A 23,204-nucleotide genomic window follows, 5' to 3' on the forward strand; every position below is an offset into this window, starting at 1 on the left:
ATTGTTCGAATCATTAGAAAATCTCTTGCCATCACTTCTTACAGAGTGCCAATTGTAACTTGTGTTAACAACTCTCTCTATCAATTCGTACAAGGCTTGAGGTTCAAGCTCCTCCGGGTTCCCATTTGCAACTAATTCAATTTGAATATTGTATGCATTGGTTAATCCATTGTAGAAGTTCTGCACTTGCATCCACATAGGTATGCCATGATTTGGTACTCTTCTAAGCAGCTCCTTGTACCTCCCCCAAGCTTCGGATAGAGATTCATCTACTTCTAGAAAGAAATTAGATACCTCATTTCTAAATTTGATGGCCTGTCGTGGGGGAAAGTACTTCATCAGGAACAACATAGCCATTTCTTCCCAATTAGTGATTGAACCTGGCTGAAGATTTTTCAGCCAGTTCTTGGCTTTGTCCTTCAATGAGAACGGGAACAGTTTGAGTCTGATCACGTCATCGCTCTCATTCCTATTTGTTTAAAAGGTATTGCACATTGTAATGAAATCTTGAATGTGAGCATTTGGATCTTCATTCATATATCCACCAAAATGCACTGCTATTTGTAGCATTTGAATCATTGAAGCTTTGATTTCGAACAGGTGGTTTCTCTTATTGGGTAGTACAATGCACGATCAATGGCCCTCAGTAGATGGTCTGAAATAGTCCTTCATCTGTAGTCTTTGATTACCATTGTTGTTGTTGTTTCCATTAACTCCATTATTTTCACCATGACCCTCCTCATGGTTCTCTGGTTGTTCAGGTTCTAGTATCTCATTCTCATGGTTCATCCTGGCAAGTCTAGCTTGTCTGAACAGTCTTTTTCTTCTTCCATAGGTTCTCTCGATTTCAAGATCTACAGGAACAATAGGAATACCTGTTCTTCGCATAAACAGCTGAAATTCAAGCATACACTAAACAAACAGGTGATTTACATGTCGTAAATTAAGCATACTAGTTCTGAAACTTAAGCCGTCAATCCCCGGCAACGGCACCAAAAACTTGGTCTCTTAAAATGGGACTCTAGCAAGTATACTAGGTCTATTGTAGTTGGGCAAAACCAGGTGTCATTTCCAGAAGGATTGAGTTAAGATCAGGAGTAGTTACCTTAATCACTAGATCAGCTAATGTTGATTGTGGTGTAGTGAACATGCAATAAAATAAGGAAACGGGAATGAGTTGAGTTAAATATCAAAGGGGAAACAACTACTGGTTTAGCGCTACATCGAATAGCTGCTCATATAACTAATCCATTAACATAAGCATCTTTAATGTTCTTGGCTTGAGTCTCTCCTTCTAAGGTCACTAAGTTAAGGTGACCCTTTTTCCATAGATTCTAAGAACAGTGCTTAACCAAATGTCCTTGCGCTAAGTTGTTCTAGCGTTAAGAACAAGGAGCATTCATAAAAGAAACCTCAACATATGGTTATATTCGTGTCTGTCCAAAACAATATGCATCAAATGGCTGTTTCTCTTAATCAGGAGCAAGGTCATGTCATCCCTTTTCACTAGCATTTAGACTTGATCATTATCTAAAACATTCAATACACCATTTGATAGCCATTCATTGATAAAGATGCTTCATTAATAGAAGAGAAATACTTACAATCACCATTTATGGCTGGCTAGACCGGCAACAAGTAAACTACTCACTCATTTCCATGAGTGAACAGGATGTTCGTGCCCAAAATACTTCTAAAAACAGAAACTTGAAAAGAAAGCTAAAAGAGTGTCTACTGGTAATAATATATTCACCTACCACAAAGCAAACTATTTATAGGGTGAAGTTTTTAACCCTAAACAGTAAGGGCAAAATAGTACTAAACCAAAAAACACAAAAAGAACATTACATCACAACCATCTATTTCATCATGGTACACAAAAAACTGTCTCCCATGTTTTATTCTCCCATTGGTTCATGCTTAACCCGCGTGTTTATCCGAACGTGTTTGTCTGACCCTTTTCTGTTGTTGAATGTGTATTTTCGCACTACTCTGCAGCTGTTCAAGAGGGATCCTTGTGAACTGTTATTTCTTGTTGTTTCCTTCCATTCTTGATGGAAACTTTGGTCTTGGTAGCTTTTTTCCATGAATGATCTGCCTCACAATCTTGTCTATCTTGCTCACATCACCCCATCACCTACAAGAATTAAGAATCATAAGTTAGTTCTCAAAAAGGATAAACATAGCTTAAATAGGTTAAACGTAATTACCATATAATTAAGGTTAAGATCTGATTTTAGCATTAGTTAAGGGGCTTTTAGCCCATAATTAGATTAAAACACACCTTAGAAAGATAGATAATGGAATTTATAGTAATAAAAGAGATTGAAGTTTAGAAGAAACCGTAATGACGATTGTCGAACGAACTTCTTCGGTAACTTAAAACTTACTTTTATTGGATGAGCTTTTGCACAAACAACAACTTGAGCACAACAACAACAATCACAACAACAAATTCAACTGATCTGTGAAGAGAAAAATCAGCAAAATAACATTATAGAGGGAGGAATTTAGCTTAAGCTTGATGTGTCCTAAAATGGCTCCCAATGTCTCCTTTTATAGTAAAATGGTACACATAATTCCAAATACCAAGTCTCCTTATGGCCTCCCACTCCCTAATCTTCTGAATTCATCCTTTAAAGAGGGTGGTGGAAGATTTGACAATTTAGGAGTTGAAATGTGTAAAGGTGGGAAAGGAATCATAGGCTTCAACATGTTTATCAACTTAGGATAATTTTATGGGCCTGTTATACTTCGAATTTGAAGATGATTACTGTTAGATATTTGTACATCTTTCTCTTAGCTTTCCAATGCATTTTGAATCGACTCAATCCGAGTCCGTATGAGGGAGATAAGTTGAAAATACGAAAATATGTCAAATCTGTCCTAGTGTGAACAATTGGACTTTTATTTTACATCACCCATCCGCAACGAGGTGCATGTTGGGTGTTACTAAAACTCCTTTTTTCTGGCCCCTTTTACTCTCGAGTTGTCACCTTAAGCCCCGACTTAGTTATTTGTGCCAAAAACCTTGCGAAAGTGCCTAGAAAACACACAAAGTGGCTTAGATACATAAAATGAAGAAAATATACAAAAACCATTATTAAAATTTATTAAAATGGTACAAAATAACTAGTAATTAAATACTAAAAATGCTACAAATTACGATGATAACAAGTACGAAACATATTCATCCTCCATGGTGGATAGAGCTACACATGTTTGTTTTTTGCTGCTCCATGAGATGGCCTCGTTGCCAAGCAAGAAGACATAGCCGGACGTGGATTTCCTTTCATTCAAGTCCCCTGCCCAATCAGCATCTGTGTATCCTTTGAGATTGGGATCTTTGCCTTGATAGCATAGAGATTAATCTTCAGTGCCTTTAAGATATCTCAATATCCTTTTGACTACGGTCCAATATGCTTGTCCAGGATTGGACTGATATCTGCTCACCATCCCAATGGCGTGGTAGATGTCGGGTCTAGTACACAACATTGCGTACATTAGACTACCTATGGCACTAGCATAGGGAACTTATTTCATTCGTTCATTTTCTTTTGGTGTTTGGGAACACATTTCAGTACTTAGAGTGACATCTTTAGTCATCGGGCTTTCTATAGGTTTGCAGCCTTCCATACCAAAGTGTTCAAGTACTTTGTTGATGTAAGTCTCTTGAGACAATGCCAACAATTTCTTTGAACGGTTTCTCGTAATCTTAACTCCAAGAATGTATGTGGCCTCGCCCATATCTTTCATCTCAAAACTTGAGTTTAGCCAAGCTTTGATTTGGTTTACAAACTCAATGTCATTTTCTGCTATCAGGATGTCATCTACATATAAAGACAGAATGAAAAATTTTCTACTAGAGCATTTTATGTAGACACAATGGTCTTCCTCAAGTATCTTGAAGTCATTTTAGATCATCTGATTATGAAATTGAATGTACCATTGTCTCGAAGACTGTTTCAGGTCATAGATTGATTTAATCAACTTGCAAACCTTTTGTTCGCTACCTGGTGCGACGAAACCTATATGTTGTTCCATGTAGATTTCTTCATGTAATTCTCCATTGCGAAAAGTAGTCTTCACATCCATTTGATGCAGCTCTAGGTCTAAACTTGCTACAAGTGCTAGTATTAGCATGATAGATGTAAACCTCACAACAGGTGAGAAGGTCTCCTCATAGTCTATCCCTTCCTATTGTGTGAAGCATTTAGCGACCAGGCGAGCTTTGTATCTTTTGATACTGTTGTCAACCCTCGCTTTACTTCAAGAACCCACTTGCTCTTAACATATTTTCTTCCCTTAGGTAGATCAACCAGTTCCTAAACTTGGTTGGCTTTCATGGAATCCATTTCCTCTTCCATTGCTTTCTTCCATTTGTCTTTGTTGGGACAAAAGAGAGCGTCATGAATATTCTTAGGCTCAGTGTAACGTCTGTATCTAAAATTTTCAATCTTTACATCCTAATGTAGATTATAAAATAAATATTCTAGAGGATTAATTAATTAGGTGTATAAATAGATTATTGGAGATTAATTAAAAAAATTAAAATGATGCCTTAAAGTATGAAAAGTTATTAATAGGAAAATTTTCATAATAGTTAAAATAATACATAACATTGCTTTTATGATGTTAGATGGAATTGGATATATATTATTTTTGGTTAGCATATATTGTTTAATTTAGTTAAATGTGTCATCTAGACATATTTCAATATATTCACAACACCATATGTTACTACACCATATGTTATAAATAAATAGTAAATAATAAAGAAAGTTGTGTCATTTATTAAAGTAGGTGTTAACCACTAATGACATATGAATTATCCACGTGTTATGTGGAGATGAGTAATTATCACATGTGTCATTTAGCATGTACTAAATGTTTAGAAATATAACATGTATGCAAAAATTAGACTATATATACATTATTTTAGGTAGATATTGAGGTGGAGAAGATATAAATATATTAATGGTATATGAAACAATGGAGAAGAAAAGGAGATATAGAAGGAGATACATATATATGAGAAAAAAAAAGGGAGAGAAGGAAACGAATAAATATATTGGGCATTTAGATGTCGATTAATCATGAAGAAATAAGGTACGAAACAACCATCGTTGAACTTTGGACACGTCGTGACGTGAACAAGTAGCTGTCAACGGATCACACTGATAAATTTTTAGTGACCGACGACGACATTTCGGTAACTCTATTTTATACTCAAATTATTTTTAAAATGTTTTAGTTATAATTTTGAGTAAGTTTGATTCTGGTAGTTTCATCAAATTTTAACATATTTATGATTAGTAATTTATCAAGCATATATTTACTAATAAATATATAAATTTTAGCCTAATTGTCCTTTAGGTTTATTGAAGTGAAATTCAGTATTAATTGGTTTTTAGCAGTGTTACAAGTCTAACTGAACCTTTGGTCAGGGATATCAGTTTAGTTTACATGTTACAATTTCAGTGACAAACGAGAGTAGTCTGATAAAAGTGTTTGGTATAAAATTTAATTTTAAGTTATTTGATTAATATTTAAGTGACTTTAAATTGTCGAATTAAAATAAGTTATAAATTAGAAGGATTAATATCGATATTTGTTTAAATATAAAATTTAAGTACAAATTGAATATAAAGTTAGGACGAATATACTCTTAATAGTTTAACGTGGCTTAATGAGTCTAATAGTTCTAATTAATTTTTTAATTCAGAATTTTTATTTCGGTGACCAAAAATAGTCCGATAAGAATACTTACTTTTAAACGATATTAAATAGATATAATATGTTGAGCGATTTAATTCTTAGAGTTTGATTAAATTATGAATCAGTGATTTTATACGAATTTTGACAATTTTAGTTGTATTAAAAGAGTATTTGATTTTAAATGATTCTGTATTTTGATTGTAAACTATCTTGAGTAACTTCAAAAAAAAAAGAATATTTGAATAATTGTGGTTATTTTTACAAAAATAGCTAATTGAAGCCAAATAGTTTATGGTTATCAAATAGTTTGCAATTTGATTGTGGAATTTGATTGTGAAAGGAAAATTGAACACGTTATGAATTTCTGAATTTTTATATCCATCTAGAGTAATCCGGACGGGTGGTTTTGATATTTGAAGACCATGTTCAGTGAGGGACATGGTCTATGTACACAGTGTAAAGACCTAGTCGGGTATTGGCAGCGAAGTGTGGGGTAAGACCAATACGGGATTAGGCAAGGTTAAAGAGACGTCTCGACTATGTGATTCTTGATATGTGTGGTTATGGAATCTCTAGAATGGATATAAGGTTTTATGTTTTCGGTTATGAGTTGATTTTGATATAAGGTTTTTACGTTTGATTAATTACGAGTTTGAGTAATTACGAGTTTGATTGATTACGAATTTGGTTTGATAAAGCGTTTATTTGATTATGAAAATCATTTGATTGATTACGAGTTGGTTTGATTATGATATAAAGATATCAATATTTATTTATGATTTCATTTGGTTTGATAACGTGTTTTTTTTAAATTTAAAGTTTCGTATTATTGAATCGATAAAGTATTCATGTATATATTAAATAATTAATAAATAAATTTATGATGGTCTGAATAAGCGTTTTCGGTCTATTTCGAAATTAAGTTAAGTTATCAGGTAATTAAATTAAGTTTTTAACAGGTTAAAAATTGACGAGTCGAAATCGTAGACCGGGATACTAAATATATTGTGAATAGTAGTAGCAATAAAACGAAACAATATAGCAATAAAGTGAAGTCTATTAATTTCATCAACGTGTCCATAAGTTAAGATAACTACCTAAAATAGGTAGAACTGCGTGGCTTTGATTCCCGATTTAAAGATTAAAATATGTTCAGGATACGTAGGAAGCTTGATAGAATTATCGAGTCTAAGCCAAATAATTAAATAATTTTTTTTAGTCCGAATAAATTTTTATCTATTAGAAATTCGGTTTGCCTTTTAGACTTGATAACACTCGTTATCTTGTCTTCCGTTCATACCCTATGCCGTTTAGGGTCGGGCGTGACACTTACTCCATCACTTGGGGTGATTAGAAGAACTTTGCCTTCAATACCGAATCGGCGGCGCTTGACCTTTTGTCGTTTTGTTTGACGTGTTGCTTCCCAGTCTTGATAAACATGTCTCATATATTCATCGTAACCTGGAATCCTTTCTCTTAGACTAAGTTCCGTATTCTCGTTTGAGTTAGGGAACTTGCTCCCACTTGTGTTAGGATCTGTCGTGTTCGAAACGTTTTGAAGAGTAAAGTCCATTTCTCGATCGTAATTGAGAATAAGATCTTGATTTCGAACATTTTCGTGATCATTTGCATGTTCCTCAGAATTCCTCCCACTCGAATGGAGAGGTCTGTTCAAACAATTTCCTCAAACAAGGGGTGATTCTTGTCAACATGTCCAATTGTCGTAAAATTGTTTTCCAAGAATACTATATCCCGAGATTCGATTTCTGTCACTCGACCTTCGGCGTTCTCTCCCACTAGGACATATCCTTTGGATACATCAGGTTTATAAAGATACACTTTTTACATCTTGGGCCTAATTTCGCAAATTTATTTGATGTATCATGAGCGAAAGTTGTGCAACCCCATGGTCTGAGTATACTCAAGTCAGGTTTGCGGTCGGTCCACAACTCATAAGGAGTGGAAGTGACTATCTTGGAGGGCACTCGGTTAAGTGCATATGTGGCTGTGAGCAAGGCATCTCCCCAATAGGAAATGGGCAAATTCGCTTCAGCCATTATAGACCTAACCATATCGAAAAGAGTTGTATTTCTCCTCTCGGTAACACCGTTTTGTTGTGGAATGTACGGAATGGACAACTGATGTTCTATTCCCTTTTCATCACACAAGGTCTTGAATTCCTCGGAGAGGTATTCCCGACCTTTGTCGGTTCTCAGAACTTTGATCTTTCTGTCTAGTTGGTTTTCCACAAGGTTCATAAACTTTCTGAAGCATGCTAGTGCCTTAGACTTGTGAGCCATCAAGTAGACATGACCATATCTAGTATAGTCATCTATGAAAGTGATGAAGTAGTAGGCGCCATGCATATCCCTCACGTTCATTGGACCACAGACATCAGAATGAATTAATTGTAATGGAATTTCTGCCCCAGTACCTTTTCCAAATGATTTTGTATGCATTTTCCCTTGTATGCACTTAAACTCTTGAGCTGTCACCTACATAGATCCACCTTGATCCGATTGGAACTCGTCGGAACTCGACAAAAGCTTCTCTATCTTTCGTCACGTGGTCTGTTGCACCTGAATCAACAACCCATAGAGGATCAAATTCAGTCATAAGAACAGTGCTAGATACATGAAGTTCACTCACTCTTGAGTTAATAGGATGTACCTTGTCACTTGTATAATGCCCCTTAAGTTGGCAATTGAAACATTTCACACGAGAAATATTAGGCTTCTTTCTGTTCTTATGCTTCTTCTCTTTGGGCCCTTCTGCTTTCTTTTGCTCTTTTACCTGTTCTTTACCCTTGCCATTGTTGGGCGAATTCTGCAAGTGCACGGTTTCGCTTGTAGTAATAAAAGATATCGATCCCACAGAGAACGTTTTGATAAAAAATTACTGTTCTGATTAAATTCATTTTCTCGAGGTTTATATAAAATTGTTAAATGTTTAAATGGTTTCTAATTCTAATTATGGTTACAGTTATAATTCCAATATACAGAAATTAAATTTATATTAAAGCTTATTCCAATGTTAATTTATACTAAGCAAAAACACAACTTATAACTTTGATTTGTTTAGAAAAGATATAAATTACCAATTTATTCAATTTAAAGGAATTGAACTGTTATCAATCTTTCCTATCGGCCTAAACCTGAAAACCTTAATCAAATTCGGAATCTAAATCCGATTATTCGACCTATCGCAATGACCAAATATAAATCCGAATTTGCTCAAGTGTTCAACAAAGTTTGCATGAGAAAATACCAAAATCTCTTTATAAATACTTTTGCATGAAAACACCCGTTAGAATTACTTAAAGAATATCGTTAGATCAAACTTTAATAAAACAAAAGTGAAAATGGAATTGAATTAAAAGATATTTATTAGTTTGAGTTATAAACATCTCAAGTTAACAGAGAAGAAGAAGTTTGAATGACATTAAACGAAGCATGAATTACAGGTTGTCAATCCTTTACTCAACTTCGTAGGTTCATCACACCGTGGGTCACCCTCAATCCAAGATCTTCTAGCCGAGTCTTCGAAATAGCAACCTCTCGATTGTCTACGAAGCATAAACTTGACTTAGGTAAACCTTAATGTAAATAATAAAATCTATATATTGTATCTCTAATTATTTGTACTTTAATCATAATTGATTAATTTGTGTAACTCTTTTTTCTACAGAATTCTTCCTTTATTTATAATCTTCCAAGAGGCACACTGAAGAGACGTGTCCGTTGGTGAAAAGTTGTCTCTATCCGGAATAAAGGATGCGTCGTTTGGAGAAATAAATGTGGAAAATGTGCATAACAGATTCCTTGTCCCTGTAGAGATTCAAGAATCTCGGTAGTGACAAGGGGAAGAAGGAAGGGAAGAGGGGCTATATGGTTGTCCACCGCATCCCTGTAGAGATTTCAGAATCTTTGTAGTGACAGAAACTATTCTTTTCCTCCTTTGGTTATTTGTTTCAATTCTCAGACGTGACTTCCAATTCTCGTACGTGATTTTCACTGCAAGCTTGATTTCTCACTCATTTCTGATCCATTTTTGCTCCTATTTAGCTTTTTTCAAATAATGAACAGCTTGCACACAGACAACAAATACCAACGTGAAATTTTTCCAAAATAATATAATTAACATATATTTTACATGAAATTGAACATATTTGTGCATGCTAATTTAGGTATATTTTGGGCTTATCAAATCTCCTACATTTAAGTTTTTGCTAGTCTCGAGCAAAATTATCATCAAAATTTATCTTTCAAACGATCTTAAAAATAGAATATACTCTACATAAACATTTTTAAATTAGTCAAACCAAAAGATAAATCTCATAAGGTAAATTTATACGCAAAACATCAAACTAGCTAGGATAAAAATGATTTATCATCTGCCTTGTAATTTTTATGATGAAGCATTCGGGACGGGTGAAAGCACACATGTTTTTGATCTTCGGTCTCAATGCATTTCTAGGTACTATAATTTTTCTTTTCCCAAACTTGCATTATCTAATAAATATATATATATATATATATATATGTTTTTGTTAATTTATTTTCTAGTCACGTCCGTGATAAGGGTGGTCTCGACCGTGACTTTATGAATTTATTAATTTTGTGTCCGCTTAAGAGGTCCCGATCATGCCATGGGTGGATGCAACCGTGACTTTAAACTTAGACACTCTATTTTTCTTTTAATTTTTATTTTAACATTCCTTTCATACCTCGGTCGTGATAAGGGTGGTCGCAACCGTGGCCAAAAGTTAAGATAATGATTTCAAATTTACTCAATATGTGTTAAAAATAAATAAAATTTTAATGTGGGAAAGAAAAAAGTACACTCATCCTATATTGACCTAAATCAACATGTATTATGGCTATAGTGTCCCTAAAAACTACAATTGAATTTAAAGTAAGACGGAATCAAACTAAGCAAAAAGCTAAAAATGTTAGTTTGATTAATGCCTATAAACCTAATTTAAAGATAGAAATAGGAATTATATTATCATGCATTAGCATAATATAAAAGAAAGATAATGACATGGGTGATCGAATAAAGAATTTATTACTTATATACATTCACTCAAGACTTTTTCTTTATAAAATAGTTTCGGAGATTTTTATAATATTCAATATTTGTTATCCCTGTAGAAATATTTAACTATTTCTAGCACATTTATATAATCTTAATAGCATTTTTATATATTTTACTACTATGATATAATTTTTTTTACGTAGGTAAAAATATGTATGCAAAACGAAAACAACAAGCATTCGTACTCAAAATAAGATAAATGAAATATCGCCTCCTACACTTAAATTGGACAATGTCCTCATTGGTGCAAAAATTGATAATTCATAAAAGATAGAATACAAAATAAAACTGAAATAAATGACTACCAAACAAAACATAAATTGAAAATAAAATTAGTCCAAAAAGTAACGAAAGATAAAACCTATGAATGTGAAGGAGAATCTGGTGGAGATGGTGTCAACTCGGCTCCTTGGCGACGAAAATATGACATTAACCGTGGATGAGTAGATTTATGCTCCTTCCTCAAAGTGTTGATGTTTTCGTCAACTTTATCAATCCTTAAGTTCATTTGTCTATTGTTGGCATTGACTTGATCCAAGACACGTTGCCAACCCACTACTTCATCTACATTGGCCCCGACATCCTCATATGGTGCCTCGGCTTCACGTCGTTCCTCATCCTCACTGATAGGGATGTTTTATCCCTATCTTTTGGGATAATTTACGATTTATTTTTGAGCTAAATTATTAGGTTTAGTGCTAGTTTTATGCATATTTCAATAAATTAGCGACAAGTAATAAATTATGTACTTTTAGTTAATATTCGTAATTTTGAATCTCATTTTGTTATAAATAAAGTAAATAAATCAATCAATCAAGTAATCTCGGTGTTCATAGTTGTGCTTTGCAGGATAAACGGACGAGACGGAAAAAGCGATGAAAATAGGTCTTATTTCTGACGTCCACGCGGAGCGTGGACCAGATCAAGGCTGCGGCAACAGCTCCATGTTACTAATGTGTTTGTTGAGTATTGTTTGGAGTATTAGACCAGATCAAGGCTGCGGCAGTAGCTCCATGTTGACAAATCTATTTAAATTAGAATTAAATCCCTAAGATAAAATTCAAACACATTAAATTTAAGTGCTTTGATTTATTTGTTACTAATGTGTTTGTTGAGTATTGTTTGGAGTATTTAAATATACCAGTGTGAAAGACATTAAGATAAAACCCAAAGCCCAATAAGCAAGGTCAAGGCCCAAGCAAAGCTAAACAAGATCAGAGGCGTGTGATCAACTCAGCCCAGCAAGTAGAAGGATCTAGAAGATTGGCTAACTCCTTCACAACGAAGCTATTGAGTTCAACGGACAAGAAGACAATGCAGAAGTTAACTTGCTAAACTTGGGGACAAAGTCTATCCAAATGAGGAAAGGAAAGGTTCAGACGCAACAGAGAAGCTGTCTATGAATCTTTACCGAAAATGGAGAGACAATCTGACCAAAAGCAACTGAAGCACTGATCAAGATACAGAGAAGACTACGTTACTATTGGCCGCGACACTAAGCACTGAGGGTGGAAGGGACAGCAGAGTCGTTTCCCTTCAATGGTTATTTTGAAATTCGAAATGACCGATGGTTCAAGTGTCACTATAAATAGGCCTCTCATTTGCTTCAATCGAGGCAGTTCTTCTACAAGTCGAAACGCTGACCAAATTCTTCCTTGAAGTTCTGTGCAAAAGTAAAGCACAACAATCTAACACCAAATTTTATTTTTGTGTAAAATATTAGTTTAGATCTTTCAAAGTGTTCTTCGTTATTAGAACAAAAACCTTATCAATTATCAAATTGTTAGGAGACTCTGAGTTGCTCGGTTTTTAGCACTCAGAGGTATATAGTGTTGAGTATAGGATATAGAGGACGGTACTCTGTATACTCACTAACTATTGTAAGGGGTTTTTGCTCTACCCAAAAGAGCTCAGTAGTGGATTAAAGCTCGGAAGGATTCCGGGGACTGGATGTAGGCAGGAGGCCGAACGAGGATGAAACTGCTGAGTAACCTTTTCTATCCCTTAACTCTTTTATTTGTTTGCCTTTTATTTGTCTAGTAAACGCCTAACTGAACAAATACTGAGTTGTGTGAATTGGTGCTGAGCTTAGGAATAGACTCCCAAGTGCTATTTCCTGACGCAACGTTAGAATCAACTTTAGTCATTGATTAAATAATACTGCCTCTGACCTCACCCAATATCATTGTGCTAAAATTTAAAGTGAAAAACTTTAACTCATTATTGAGGCAAGTTAGCCTAATAAAGCAAAATTTTAAATAGTTCCCTTAACCCCCCCCCCCCCCCCCCCTAGGAACTTATTCTCATATCACAAGGGACCAACAAGTGGTATCAGAGCCTAGTAGCTCAACTCATAAGATAACACTATCGTGAGTTGATCCCTAATATGGTTGTCAATAGCACTCGTTTCCTCCCAGGAAATGAAACAACTCAAATCTTACCTGAGGGCTTGTCCATCACTATAGACCACCTCTGTTCTTCGGGTCTAACTATACCGTTTGTAAAAACAGAATGAAAAATGTCATTCAGGCAACGAACATGAGTGTATGGCTAGCAATAGTTCAAGGCCCGTTCATTCCCTATGAAACTGTTGATGATGTAAAAGTCATCAAAGATAAGGCCAATTGGACTGAGGATGACCTCAAGAAATTGCAAAATAATGCCTCGGCTATTAATGTGCTTCACTGTGCGTTAGATGCTGCAGAGTACAATAAGATTTCAGGATGCGAGTCAGCACAGGAAATCTAGAAGAAGCTCGAGGTCACCTATAAAGGAACCAGCAAGGTGAAAGAGTCAAAGGTGAACCAACACATGAGACTTTACGAGCTGTTTGAGATGAATGACGGTGAAGGCATCACTAAGATGAATGCAAGATTCACCAACATCATAAATGTGCTCAAGAGGTTTGGGAAGAACTTCTCAGAAGAGGAGCAAGTCAAGAAGATACTCAGGAGCCTTCCAAAGAGCTGGCAAGCCAAGAAGACTGCTGTTGAGGAAGCTCAAGACATGGCCACGTACAAATACGATGAGCTGATTGGATCTCTTCTGACTCATGAGATATCCATGAAGAGTTTTGAGGTCAAGGAGAAGGCAGAGGATAAGAAGTAGAATTCACTGGTCATAAAGGAAGACTCCACTGACAACAGCTCCTCAGATGATGAGGAAATGGCTATGTTGACTCGAAAGATGAAAGGTTGTTCCGCAAGAATGAAAAATATGGAAAGAAGCCTTATCAAAAGTATGACAAGTCTAAGGCTGAGTACAATGAAAACAAGGTCAGAAAGGAGAACTCAAAGCCTATTACTTACTTTGAATGTCATCAACCTAGCAACATTAAGTCAAGCTGCCCCACTCTGAAGAAAGACAAAAGGAACGGGAAGAAAGCCATGGTGGCAACATGGAGTGACAGCGATGAGTCATCCTCCTCTGAAGCCAGTGCTGCTGAGATAGCAAACATTTGTTTCATGGCTGATGAGATTGATGAGTCATGTGCCTAGCCTGAACCTTCGTATGCCTCTGAGAATGATGAGCAAGCTGTTGAGGTAATATCTCTCCCCTTAGAAATGAAATGATAAATGCACTGAGTGATCTCTACTCCCTTGTTAAAAAATGTAACAAAAAAGTTAGAGCACTCAGTAGAAGGTGTGAAGAGATTGAGGAAGTCAAACTCAGTGACCTTCGACATCTCCTCCAAGACAATACCAAGCAAGATGAAAAACTTAAAATCATGCATAGGTTTGTCTCGTAAGTCCAAAAAGATTCTAAGAAACTCAAAAGGACATCACATCAATTCAGAACCAACTCAAGGTTCCGAATAAAAAGAATTACCATCGGAATGCTCAGTATCAAGGTGTTAGTCAGAGCAGATGGTACCCTCAGTAAAATGTCCACTATGACTTTTGTGGGAAGAAATGCCACACAACTAAAGTGTGTCGCCACCGAGTAAAATATAATGTCTTGCCTCTTGAGCCTAACAAGAAAGGACCCAAAAAGATTTGGGTACCTAAAAGCAACTTGTTCCATTGCAGGTAGGCCTGAGGTGTGCTGAGAAGTCAAAACTGTGGTATATTGACAACGCATGCTCAAGGCATATAACGGGTGATGAAACTCAGTTTATCACACTTGTGCACAAACGAGGAGGAAGTGTAAGTTTTGGAGACAACAAGAAAGGTAAAATAGTGGGGTCAGGAGCCATAGGTGGAACCCAACTATTGAAAATGTCTCCCTAGTCAGAGGGCTTGAATATAACCTACTGAGCATAGCTCAGTTGTGCGACAGCGGTAGGAAGGTCATATTCGATGTCTCTATATGTCAAATTATTGAAGGCAAAACTAATGACTTAATCCTGACTGCTCCACGAATTGATAATGTCTTTATGCTGAACTTATAAAAGAATTTTTCAAAAGAAATATGCTTAGTCTCTAAGGAAGAAAATTCCAGGCTATGGCACAAATTAGCAAGAAAACAACTAGTTGAAGGATTCCCAAAACTAGCAAGAAAACAACTAGTTGAAGGATTCCCAAAACTCAAGTTTGAAAAAGATCAGTTGTGCAATGCTTTTCAGTATGGGAAACAAACAAGAAAATCTTTTTAAAGTAAAAATGTTGTGTCAACCAAGCGTCTTTTGGAATTACTACATTTGGATCTCTTCGGGCCAGTCCAGCCACTGAGCTTAGGTGGTAGAAGATTTTCCTTAGTCATTGTAGATGATTTCTCTCGCTACATATGGATCATCTTGCTCAGTAGCAAGGATGAAACATTTGAGATGTTTTCAACCCCTTGTAGGAAAATTGAAAACGATAAGGACTTAAAAATCGCTCATATCTGAAGTGATAATGGTGGAGAATTTAAGAACCAATTGTTTGATGAATTCTATGAAACCAATGGCATTGACCGTAATTTTTCTGCTCCTAGAACTCCTCAACAAAATGGGGTAGATGAAAGGAAGAATAGAACTCTGGTAGAAATGGCCAGGACAATGTTGAGTGAAAATAGGCTTCCAAAGTACTTCTAGGGAGAAGCTGTCAACACAGCGTGCTACATTCTCAATAGGGCTCTAGGCAGACCTATACCGAGGAAGACCCTATACGAACTTTGGAAAGGACGAAAACCTAACATAAGTTATTTTCGAGCCTTTGGTTGTAAATGCTTTATTTTAAACACTAAAAACAATCTTGCCAAGTTTGATTCCAAGGCTGATGAATCCATCTTTTTGGGCTACTCAACTAACAACAAACCATATAGAATTTCCAACAAAAGAACTCAAGTCTTACAAGAGTCATTCCATATTGAGTTTGATGAGACTAACCCTACAGAGAAGGTCAATCAGATCTCAGAAGATGATTCTAGCCCAGCACCTGCTGAGCTGAGCACCACTCCTGAGTCATTTCCACTCGAACTCACCAAAGGTAAAAACAAAACCGAGATTACCTTTGCTGACCTATATACTATTGCAGATATTGTTGAAACACCCAACATTGAAGACATTACACTACCGAGAGAAGTTAGAATCCCTAGAGGACTCTCTGAGAGCAACATTCTCGATGCTGCTGAGAATCACCTCACGATAAGAAATCAACTAAGGAGGTACAGCAATGTTGCATTCGTCTCAGTTCTAGAACCCAAGAACTTTTCAGAAGCTGAAAATGATGAATTCTGGATTAGTGCAATGCAAGAGGAACTTGACCAATTCAGAAGGAATGAAGTTTGGGACTTAGTGCCACATCCTAAGAGTCAAAAGACAATCGGAACAAGATGGGTTTTCCGAAACAAGCTAGATGAGCATGGAAACGTTGTCAGGAACAAAGCTAGACTCATTGCTCAAGGATATAGTCAGCATGAAGGTATTGACTATGGTGAGACTTTTTTCCCCAGTAGCAAGGTTAGAAGCTATTAGAATATCGTGTGCTTATGCCAGTTTCATGAACTTTAAATTATTTTAAATAGATGTTAAAAGTGCATTTTTAAATGGAGTTATAAATGAGGAGGTGTATGTTATCAACCTCCAGGATTTGAGGATCCAAAGTTCCCAAACCATGTTTATAAACTTAAGAAGGCTTTGTATGGGTTGAAACAAGCACAATGTGCTTGGTATGAACACTTAACAACCTTCCTGCTGACTAGAAATTATGTCAGAGGAAAAGACGATACAACCTTATTTATAAAGAAAAAGGGTAAGGATACCCTACTGGCACAAATATACGTTGATGATATTATATTCGGTGCTACTAACGAGTCTCTTTACAAGGAATTTAGTAAACAGATGTAAACTGAGTTTGAGATGTCCATGATGGGAGAACTCAACTTCTTTCTTGGACTCCAAATCAAGCAAGGAAAGAATGGAATCTTCATTAGCCAAACAAAATATGCAAAGGAGATATTGAAAAAATATGACATGGAGAATTGTAAGTCAATATCAACCCCTATGGGTACTGACATTGTCCTCTCAGCCGATGAACATGGTAAGTTAGTAGACAGCAAGTTGTACAGAGGTATGATTGGCTCTCTACTTTATCTCACACAAGTAGGCCATATATTCAGTTCTCAGTATGTTACTGTGCTAGATATCAAGCTAACCCTAAAGAATCTCATTACATAGCTGTAAAAAGAATCCTTAAATATTTGCAAGGCTCAGTGAATGCAGGTCTATGGTATCCCAACACTTCTGAGTTCACACTCCGTGGATACACTGATGCTGACTATGGACGAGACAAGCTGGAACGAAAGAGTACCTCAGGAGGATGTCAATTTCTCGGGAACAATCTTGTGTCTTGGTTCAGCAAGAAGCAGTCATCAGTAGCCCTGTCAACCACTGAAGTTGAGTACATTATTGTTAGAAGTTGTGTTGCTCAAGTTCTCTAGATTAAGCAGTAGCTGGATGATTATGGAGTAAAGACAAAAACTATTAAGGTCAAGTGTGACAACAAGAGCGCTATTGACCTATCCAAAAATCTAATTCAGCACAGCAGAATGAAACATGTCAGCATAAGACATCACTTCATTAGAGATCATGTACTCAAGGGTGAGATCAAGCTGACCTACGTTCCAACTGAGGAGCATCTCGCTGATATATTCACGAAGCCACTGGCTCGTGAGCAATTCTGTATGCTAAGAGAAGCAATAGGTATGTTTAATCCTCTCCAATAACTCTGAGTATAAACTGTTCTGAGTGATAAACTGACTTGCATGCTTTGAGTTGATACTGAGTAGATAACATATCTTCTAAGATTGGCACGTGTATCTAGGTAGTGACTAGGATGACGTAATTATCATCATTAAGGAACCATGCGTCGTAATTAGCATTAATATCAGAGTTAATGGCTCTGAGTGGTTGAAATTCTGACCGTTGGTCTTTGACCCCTCAGCTCTCTCATCTTCGGATATAAAAAGAGAAGAAATTTCTCTCATTTCTCCTTACACTTGAAAAACTCGCAATCCCTCTCTCTCTCAATTCCTAACTTCTTCTGCAAATTGCTTCCGAAAATCCCAAGAACACCATGTCTTCTCATGATGATCAAACCTCCTCCAGCGGCTTTGAGCAATATGAGGACAGAGCCTTTGACATCAATCCATCCTCACTTGAGGAGCATGAAGTTGACTACGAAGTCTCACCTGAACATCAATCGAACCCCGGACAAAACGAACAACCTGAGCCTGAAACTCAGCAAACTAAAAATGCTGAGCTTGAGCTTCAAACCGAATGAACTAAGAACACCCTTGAACAGCCTGTTGAGTCATCTCAGCCCAAACCTAAAAAGGCTGGAAAAACACCCAAGCAACGAACCTTCTTAACTGTTTGCGAGGTACTGGAGAAAATCGAAAACCCTCAAATCCACATCTCCATATACTTCTCAGCTGAGTTCCTTAAGTTAGCAGAGCCCTTCTGTAAGTGGATAGCTGACCTAAAATGGGGAACTCTCTTTGGTCTCCTCGGACTGACCTACCCCGCACTTGTAAAGGAGTTTTACAAGAACCTAAAGGTTACTGATGGCAACTGTGACCACTTAGTCAGCTCTATCAAGGGCACTGAGCTCACAATCACGCCGAAATTTTTAGCTGACCTGCTGAAACTAAAAAATGAAGGAACTGAGTTACGCAATGTTGGGGATGAAAAGGATGCTAACTACGACAGGGAATACTGCAAACCCAAGGGCTTCACGAGAGAAGTATCTGCCACTTCCCTCTCCCAGCCTCAAAGGCAAGCCCACTACATGATAACCAATTTCCTTTTCCCCAAAATCAACTCAAACACATCTGCATATAACTTCGAGCAGTGCCTCATCTGGCACATGCTAGAGAAGAAGCCGCTGAACATGCCCGTCTTCTTAGTCGATGCATTCCAACATAGTACTATGAAGCTCAGACTAGGCTCACTTATTACAGCCATTCTTAAGCACCACAAGATTGACCTTGAAGGTGAGAAGGTTGAGGAAGGCACGGAGATCACTGTTAAGTGTCTCCAGACTCTTGCACATAGCAGAGTGCAAGTGCCTAAAGGAAAGAAGGACGAGGGCACTAAAGCTTCAAAGCCCAGCAAGGGCAAGAAATGAAAGGCTGATGAGCCTAAATCTCCTGAACCTAAGTCCCGGAAGAAGGACACCACAAACAAGGTCAGAGTCTCCAAACTAGCCTCTGAACCTACGTTTGCTAAACTGTAGACAAAACGGCCCTCTGCTGAGACTTCAGAGGATGAGTAGCCTCTGAAGGAGAAGTCCACAACTATAAGGGTCAAGCCACGGACGCCTGCGCCATTCCCGAGGACTCTCACTTCCTCAAATCACAAGGCATTGCTACTGAAGTCACTCCCGTTTCCACCACTGCTCCAGATCAACAAACACCTGATGTGTTCTTCGTCCCTTTCACAAATGAACCATCTACTGACCAGCAGGATGAACCAGTTCATACTGAGGAGGAACCTGCTCAGACAAACCTAACTCCTCCTCCATCACCAGCTCCTATCCCCACTTCCTCTCCTCAACATAAACACCATCATTCGAGCCGCGAGAGAAGATATAAAAAGAGGAGCAATACGCCCAAGGTTCACTTCGTTGATGAGGCAACAAATGCTTGCTGATAACACACCTCTTGACCCATCAACAATTAACATCACCTTCCCATTCTTCCAAACTGACGTCCCACTGACTGAACCCTCAACTCAGGAAAATCAAGCCTCTATTCTTAACACAAAGGAGCAAGCCTCTACTGAACCCAACTTGGGCCCCACCGAATCCAATGTTGCTGCTCCCAACTCTTCCACCATTAAGCATGCAATTCATGACTCTGAAACTCCTGTCCCAAATCCTCAACCTCAAAACATATCTACTGGATAAGACAAGGAACATGTCACTGAGCCTACTGCTGACCCCGAGAGGGAAACTCTTGAACAGCCATTCATAAATGCCACTGAGGAAGGTAAACGGCTTCTCCAAGCTGCTTTTGACCTGGCCCATGATGTGGTTAAGTCTTAGGCCTCGACCTCCGCCACCACCTCTGCTGAGTCCACTCCACTCAGCGAGACAATGCAGATACTGAATGAGCTCAATAGTATCAAAGGACTCCTCAATTCCTTAATTGCATTGGTCTCTCAGTAACGCTACTCAGCGTTTACTGATCGCATGGCAACACTACAACCGATGATGATCAAGCACATGGACCGTCTTGAGGAGAAGATTGTGGTTCTCTCAAACATCAACTCAACTGTTGTGGCCTCTGATCAAGCCAACTCTCACTTCCAACAACTGAGTTTTGAGCTCTCTAAAGTTCACCAAACGGTCAACTCTTCCTCTGAGTGCACCATTGATCAAGTTGGTGAGGCCATTCGACTTCTCAATATCAATCATGCCGCCATGGAAGTTGTTGACAAAAAGACCTCTGCCATCTACCATAATACAAAGGAAACTCATCGGCATATCCAACAACTGTCCCATCAATGCCGGAGCCATTACAGCGTTGTACTGAGCCTTCATCAGAAATGCATCTCTCAGCTTACTAACTCAATGTCTTGGCACACTAAAGCGTTCCAATTCATATCAACAACATGAGTGCAACTGGTGTTGTGCCCTCATCACAAATGGCTTCTGGACTGTCTCTGTTCAATGGACTCTCCGCAAGTTCAAGTGAGCTCAAAAAGTTTTCAACTCAACTTTCAACCTGCGGCGTTGCTGGACAATCTCTCGCTTCTACTTCTCAACCTAGTGCTGATGCTGGCAAAAAGGGGGAGAAAGAAAAAGGAAAAACCAAGGAAGAACATACTCAACAAGCTAAACACCATTCTTCCTCCAATTCTAAACAACCAGTAGACTCTGAGAAAGAGAAACAACAGCAACAACAACCAAGAAAGTCCAAAATCGTTCAATACAACATTAAGAAATAGATAGACCCCTTAGATAGCTAGATAGCTTCTTTGATCTTCAAGTTTCTTTTTGTTTAATTGTATAACTGCTGATGTGCTTATCTACTATGTTAATTAAATTGAACGTGTCTTTTATATCTATATTGTGTTGATTACGCTTCTATCTGATTGCCTTTATTTAAATATCTTGACTTGCTTATAATGTCTAACACTTAAAAGATATTGCACAAATAACTCAATCTAAGAACATAATCAAATTCATTCAAGTATAAACCACTGAGTACTTTAACTCAGTGTCCTTGACAACTCAAATTTCATTCTCAACTCTAATACCTGATCACTCTTAACTAATAGGATTTTCTTTTACAAGGATCAGTCTGAGTGAAATGAACATGTTCTTAAACCGACTTGCTTCTGACCTAGAACTCAGCTTTGCTATTTAAACCTTAAACTGTTTAAAGCAAATCTAAGTCAGTAGGCCAACCCTTATGGGGGAGAACTCTGAAGCAAAAGTAAGGTTTGCAATCATGGGGGAGCTTCATGTTGTGTTCTAAGTTTAATATTTTTGCCAACATCAAAATAGGGGAGTTTGTTGAAACACATTTTCACACTGATTTTGATTTGACAAATCTATTTAAATTAGAATTAAATCCATAAGATAAAATTCCAACACATTAAATTGATGTGCTTTTATTTATTTGTTACTAATGTGTTTGTTGAGTATTGTTTGGAGTATTTAAATATACAAGTGTGAAAGACATTAAGATAAAGCCCAAAGCCCAATGAGCAAGGTCAAGGCCCAAGCCTTAAACAAGATCAAAGGCTTATGATTCAACTCAGCCCAGCAAGTAGAAGGATCCAGAAGATTGGCTAACTCCTTCACAAGGAAGCCGATGAGTTCAACGGACAATGAGACAATGTAGAAGTTGACTTGCTAAACTTTGGGACAAAGTCTATCCAAATGAGGAAAGGTTCAGACGCAATAGAGAAGCTGTCTAGAAATCTTTATGGAAAATGGAGAGACAATCTGACGCTTACTAACCAAAAGCAACTGAAGCACTGATCAAGATACAGAGGACGGTACTCTGTATACTTGCTGACTATTGTAAGGGGTTTGTGCTCTACCTAAAAGAGCTCAGTAGTGGATTAAATCTCGGAAGGATTCCAAGGACTGGATGTAGGCAGGAGGCCGAATCAGGATAAAACTGCTGAGTAACCTTTTCTATCCCTTTACTCCTTTATATGCTTGCCTTTTATTTTTTCTCGTAAACGCCTAACTGAACGAATACTGAGTTGTGTGAATTGGTGTTGAGCTCAGGAATAGACTCCCAAGTGCTATTTCCTGAGTCAATGTTAGAAGCAGCTTTAGTCATTGATTAATTAAAGCTGCCTTTGACCTCACCCAGTATCATTGTGCTAAAATTTAAAGTGAAAAACTTTAGCTCATAACTGAGACAAGTCAGCCTAATAAAGAAAAATTTTAAATAGTTCCTTTAACCCCCCCCCCCCCCCTAGGAACTTATTCTCATATCACAAGGGACCAACACTCCATCTTTAGTGACGACGCAATTTGTTTCAGCGACAAAATATTGATTTCAGCGATAGAATAATGACCTTTAGCGACGACGAATCAGCTTTCTAGACTAAAGAGAAAAAGACACTCAATTCAAAGGGAAAGGCAAGCAAAAGGGGACAAGGGGTGCAATGGAGAAAATAGGCAAATAATGAAGCATCATATGCTTCATTATTTCATGTGGGGCCCATCTTCTACATCAAATTCAAAGTCTTCCTTCACATTCAAAGTCTCCCTTCACATTCAAAGTCTTCCTTACACCTTGAGAGCTTGTGTAATAAAACTCATTTAGATATGGAGATTTTGTGTAATAAAACTCTATCATGTTCAATTTTCTATGTACTAAAGCTCCTTACACCTTGAGAGCTTGTGTATTCCTTCTGGTATGCCGTCGAAATTCTGTTCCATCCGCATCCACCAAGCTCGAGAGTTCCACCTCCAAGTCCTAAGAGACGACTTTGAGTC

At 37.3% G+C, this 23,204-nt stretch overlaps 1 non-coding gene across 1 annotated transcript; it reads left to right on the forward strand.

Annotated features, from left to right (window-relative positions):
- The first annotated feature begins 202 nt into the window (after positions 1 to 202).
- On the forward strand, positions 203 to 309 carry LOC136204433 (small nucleolar RNA R71). Its single transcript, XR_010675274.1, has one exon. It is a non-coding gene; the product is annotated as a small nucleolar RNA R71 (small nucleolar RNA).
- Positions 310 to 23,204: the final 22,895 nt, after the last annotated feature.

The sequence above is a fragment of the Euphorbia lathyris genome, chromosome 8, assembly GCF_963576675.1.
Source record: "Euphorbia lathyris chromosome 8, ddEupLath1.1, whole genome shotgun sequence".
NCBI lineage: Eukaryota > Viridiplantae > Streptophyta > Magnoliopsida > Malpighiales > Euphorbiaceae > Euphorbia > Euphorbia lathyris.